Genomic DNA, 5,725 nt, shown 5'->3' with positions numbered 1-5,725 from the left:
CAACATCATCAACAGTAGTAAGGTTCTGTCAGGATTTGTGGTCCTAACCGACTAGATAGGCGGGATATAAATAAATAAATAAATAAATAAATAAATAAATAAATAAATAAATAAATAAATAAATAAATAAATAAATAAATAAATAAATTTGTTCCTTTAAGTGATAGAGGTTGAATTTAATAATGTAGTGAGAATGCAAAGTCATGCCTGTAACGTCAAGTCAATGGATGACTGATAACATACAGATGGGACAAGCTTAGGTAATGCTTGTTAAACATGTTCAACTGCGATGTCTGCAGTGATGGGCTGCTCTCACTACTTAAGCAAGTGAGTGAGAGCAGCACTTTGCCACTTAGTTGTGAGTTTGGTGGTCATTGCTTTACTTATGTGAATGTTGTGTTGCTCTGAGATATCTATGCCAATGCATATATTGCCATGTATGTATGTCTGACCAAGTCTAATATATTATGCTATAAGTCTTACTAGAACTCTCTCAGCGCATTTTCTCATACATTCATGTCTTTGCTTATAAAGGAGAGGATTTGAAGCTACCAGATAAGAGGCTCTGTGTAACTTGTTATCTTGGGCTCCAAGGTTTGTTTTCCCTAACAGAGTGCTCTTGGAAGCTTCACTATCCAAATCTGACTCCAAGCTTTGTGAGAGGCAAATGCCACGTCAAGCCTTTGGAGTTGGCCCCACGCCAACAGGTTCCTAGTAGGCAAGATGTAGAGGGGCAAATGGTGGCAGACTATCTGGATGCTGACCTAAACCTCTCCTCCACAGATCCCTTAGAGTACTGGCTGTAGAAGATGAAATTTGGCCATGTCTTTTTTGTTGCAAGGAATGCTCGGAGTCCACACCATTCCTGGTTTCTGGTGGTGAAGGGGGAAAAGCTTTTTTTCCTGAAGATTAAACTACTGGTTTTTCTGAAATTAACTTGCCTTTACTCAGATCAGTGAGAATGCTGGAGAACCGGGTTCCAGGACATGAAGAACACACCTTGATATTAACAGAGATTAAATATATGCACTTTACTATGTCAACATTAAAATAAATATATTCCATCGTATGTCCTTTCCTCTTCCCCTTCCATGTCAATATGGAGCATTTCCCTGAAGGATTATTATAATCTAAATAGCCTGCATATTTGAGGAATCAGATAAAAACCAGCAGTGCTGTGTACTGATCAGGGAACTATAAAGTTCAGAAGAAAAGAGAGAGTGATATCGGTATAATATCTTATTTATGTATGTTCAATAGACAGGGGCTTGCATGAGCCCTATCCTTGTTACTTAAGGCTAAACTGTTATCATATTTGCAAAGTTTGTGGAATAAACCTCAGGCTATAGAAGCCTTTCATCTACAGTTGCAACAGCTGTTACTACAAAGATCATAGACCATATGTTTCCCAGCAACAGTACAACTTGGTTATAGGTGTCCTATCTAGAAGTGGAGGAGAATGCTCTTTCATTCCAATTTTTAAGCAAATCAGACATTCCAGAATTGAGTACATATTCAGATCTTGCTTTCTTTATCCATATCAGAGTTTTACACAATTTAAGATTATGGCTGTATATGAATACAGATGAAACTAAAAACAAAGTAAAATGTTAAGATAATTAGATTATTTTTTGACCAGAAGTGGGCTACTTTAATATAGTTATCTTGCTCATTTGTTAAATCTTCTTTTGTACATGCAGTAGGACAGTGGTTCTTAACCTTGAGTTATGCAGGTGTTTATGGACTGCAACTCCCAGAAGCCTTCACCACCAACTGTGCTGGCTGGGGTTTCTGGGAGTTGCAGTTCAAAAGCACCTGGGTAACCCACGGTTAAGAACCACTGTAGTAGGACATAAATTGCTTGCACATAAGTGCTGCACTGATTGAATTTCTCCAGAGTCACATTGAATGTGTCCTGTATCCAAGTAGCCCCCTTTTACTTGACTATTCTTTCATCTCCTTCACTTAAAAGTCTATTGAATGACTTCCAAATGGTCCAGTGAGAGTGTGGCACACCCTTCAACAGTCATCCATTTGGCAAGGCATGTTGTTTTTATTGTCCATGGATTTAGCCTAGCTTCTTCTGATTTAATATTCGTTCTGACTAAAACATCACGGACCAAGAACAGACTGATTAATCATTCCCTAGTCCTACTCAATAAGTAGCATTTTTATTTTCCACACTACAGGCATCCTGGATTAGTAGTGAAAGATATTTTAATAGTGTTTGTTTGAATAGATCTTTGTACTGGCAACTGCTTATTGATGTCTGCAGTACCATGATTGGGGTCATAATGATAAAAAAGACTAAAAGAAAAGCGCTTCCAAAGCTATATCCCAATAAACAATCTGATTTCATGGCATCAATCATCCTCATGGGCATCTCTTCCTTTCTATAAGACTATATTCTACATCCCCTATCTGTCAATAGAATGTTTACAATAATTTGATGTTCTTGCTTTCATTCTAATCAATTTCTCTGAGAACTCCATGGGGGTGACAGTTTCTAAAACTGTTATCATACTGAAGCTGATCAATTCTAGCTTTGGGGTTTGAGGTTGATAACACAAGATGTAATCATTTGTCAATATTCTTGGTATCCTAGCTAGTAAAGAAAGTGTGGCTGGCCAACAATGTATTTTCTCATTATGTTTTCTCATGATTCTCTTGAAGAATTGGGCATAAGTTTTCAGAACTGGCAGGCCTTAGGCAGTCAATTTGATTGGAGTTACTTTTGAGTCCCCCCCTCCCCCAGAACAGTTCATTAAATACTTATAACTATTTCACCCTTTGCTTTCAAAGTAATAAATGATATCTATGTCTTGTAACTGATTTATGGGCCATGTTTCATGATGATTACTTTGAACGTTTGGGCCAATTCATGTATTATTTCATCAAACATGGAAGTTATTCTCTGTTGTAGAAAATGTGTAATTTACATACATAGCAGGGAGCCAGCATTTTCTGCTGAGTCTCTTGAGTGTCGTTGGGGCACATTTCCTAAACAGTGAGCATTTATGAGGTAGGGCTGCCCTCCAAAATCTCCTCCTCACTCAATTTCATGGCTGCTTTTGCAGCCTTCAAACATGAGGAGATTTCAAGAATGTGCAGGGATAGGATGGGGATAAAATTCATAAGCCTGATGTGCTGTTCAGTGTGATGGTTGACAGCTGGCAAGAGGGGCATCATCTTCACTACCATTTATGTATTTATGTATTTATTTATTGTGTGTATACATTGCCTAATTCCTACACTCCAAATATTATACACATACAACTGAAACAAAACGCTCTATTAAGTAACAAACAAGAATTAATTCTAAGAGCTAAACACCTCACAGAATGACTGCATGTAGAAAATGTAGTAAGGATGGAGCAAGCTTCATTTCCCTAGTAAGGGAGTTCCACAGCTGTCATGTCAGCTGCGACAGAAGAAGAAGCTATGGCACAGGTATCCACAAGCACAACCTCTTTGGGTGATGAGAAGTGCAACAGCCATATCTTCATTAAAGAGCTGAAATTACAAACAGGATATATGGAAGCAGGCACTCTTCAGAACATCCTCCATTCCTGCAAAAAAAATTGTGATGGGTATCTCTGTGTATTCAGTCTGAAGTTCTTCTATGAGAACTTTCAGCCTTTTCACTGAACAAAATGTAGAGCTGTTAAATTCCCCCAGGGGAGATCTCTCCCTTATTCCTTAGTTTATCTGTACACAGTTACACTTGGATTGGGAGAAGTAATATATGCCAAAAGCCATGTCAAGTTCAAATTCTGCACTCACAGTACTTCTGGAAAATGAGTTGGGTTGTGTGTGCATGTTTACATGCTTGGCATTCAGATTGTCCCCCACACCCACACCCACACACAGCCTGAAGGTTCTAAAGATGCAATTTACAATTTTGTGTTTTACTTTTTTTTAGACCCAATGAGATGGGATATGGGACATCAATGAGACCAAAAATGGCCTCCAGGCCCTCAGCAGTACCCTTTTAAGTAGCTCAAAGACTGCCCTTCACCATACATGTGTAAATTTCCTTGTCTACCTAACATGACCATTCAGAGTTTCTTAATTATCATTGTTAGGATCCCTGTCATGCTGCTATACTTTGCATTTCTACTGCATTTCATATACACCACTGCCACTCGGAAATGAATCAAAATCTCATCTCTCTCCTGAGGCAACATGCCATGCTTTTTATGTCAAATGAAAATGGTTGGTCTTTCAAGTGCTGCAAGACTTCTTCTTTCTCCTACAGCAAACTAAGAAGGTTGTCCACCATAGTGGTGGTATTGTGTAACTGAACTTGCTTTCAGATTATCAATAAATTTTTCATGTGCTATTCAAAAGCAGAATTTGCATTGGGATACTGAAGAAGAAATAAAATGGCCACTGGTAGTCTGAATAAGGGAGTGAACTGAGTAAACTAGCCCTAGAAAAGAGGAAAGGGCAAGGAATCATGGGGAATACTAAAGTGGGCTGACAGCACCAGCTACCAGAGGAAAAAGTAAGCCTATTTCCAAAATGGTTGTTGTGGGTTTTTCGGGCTCTTTGGCCATGTTCTGAAAAGTGAAACCACCAGCTGAGATGCCCAGAGCGTGGCTCCTATAATCATCTACTCCCAGAGAGCTCCCAGAAACTCAGAGCTTCATGGTCAGCTGCCTAACTGACAATCAGTAGTACACAAAGTTATCTCTGGGTCCACCTCAGCTTTGCCATGAGAATTGTTAGAGTGGCACCAGGCTGTCTGGCCAGGGATGACATGTCCCAAAATGAAATACAGTGGTGCCTCACAAGACGGTTTTAATTTGTTCCGCGGAAATTGCTGTCTCGCGAAAACATCATCTTGCGAAACGTAGTTCCCCATAGGAATGCACTGAAATCTAGTTAATGCACTCTAATGGGGGAAAAATCACTGTCTTGCAAAAATCATCCATAGAAAACATTGTCTTGCAAAATGCAGTTCCCCATAGGAATGCATTGAAATCTACCATATTGGGGAAAAGCAATCCTCTCACCTGCACTGCCTTTGGAAATGCAGTGTATCTCAGACAGCCTTTCCCCTCTTTCTCTCTCCAGCAGCAAAGAAAGAGGGTGAAAGGAGTCAAAGCAGCCTCCTGGCTCCTGATCATGGGGACTCCTTTTGCCCTGATCCTTTGCCACTGGGGAGAAAAAGAGGGAGAATGTAATACAAGACATCATCAAGACTTGCTGCCTTTGCAATAGGTCCTGATGAGAGGGAAAGAGATCAAAAGGATTCTAGAAAGACCAGGAAAAGCACAAATGCAATCCCCCATTACCACAAATTATGCAGTTGAGTTCCCCACATTTGGGGAAATCACAGGGATCAGCACACCTGAAGTGCAATGAATGAGCCTCACCCTGGGAAAACCAATTTCATGACCATGGTATTTCCCCTGCAAGGTATGAGCTGGAGTGGCCCTTGCACCTCCTACCCCCTTCTGTGCCCTGCCCCCCCAAGGCATGGTGACCCCCTGGCTACACCTCCTGCTCAGAACAGGGCTGTACAGCCCCAGTCCCGCCAGAGGCTAAGAGAGCTCCTCAGTGTTTTGGGGTGCCCCAAGGGACCCCCATCAGGGGCTGGGTGTTCCTCGCACAATCCTCTAGTGCACAAGTATTCAACTGCATAATTTGTGGTAATGGGGGATTGCATTTGTGCTTTCCCTGGTGTTTTTAGAATCTCTTTAACCTTTGGTCCTTGGCT

The 5,725-nt window shown here is 40.5% G+C and overlaps 1 non-coding gene across 1 annotated transcript; it reads right to left on the bottom strand.

Moving 5' to 3' along the window:
* Positions 1-5,268: 5,268 nt before the first annotated feature.
* On the bottom strand, positions 5,269-5,432 carry LOC140707950 (U1 spliceosomal RNA). The gene has a single exon (XR_012088079.1). It is a non-coding gene; the product is annotated as a U1 spliceosomal RNA (small nuclear RNA).
* Between the last annotated feature and the right edge of the window lie 293 nt (positions 5,433-5,725).

This window comes from Pogona vitticeps, chromosome 5 (genome assembly GCF_051106095.1).
Source record: "Pogona vitticeps strain Pit_001003342236 chromosome 5, PviZW2.1, whole genome shotgun sequence".
Classification (NCBI taxonomy): domain Eukaryota; kingdom Metazoa; phylum Chordata; class Lepidosauria; order Squamata; family Agamidae; genus Pogona; species Pogona vitticeps.
Note: the sequence above shows the minus strand (reverse complement) of the source record. Positions and strands in the feature narration are given on the sequence as shown.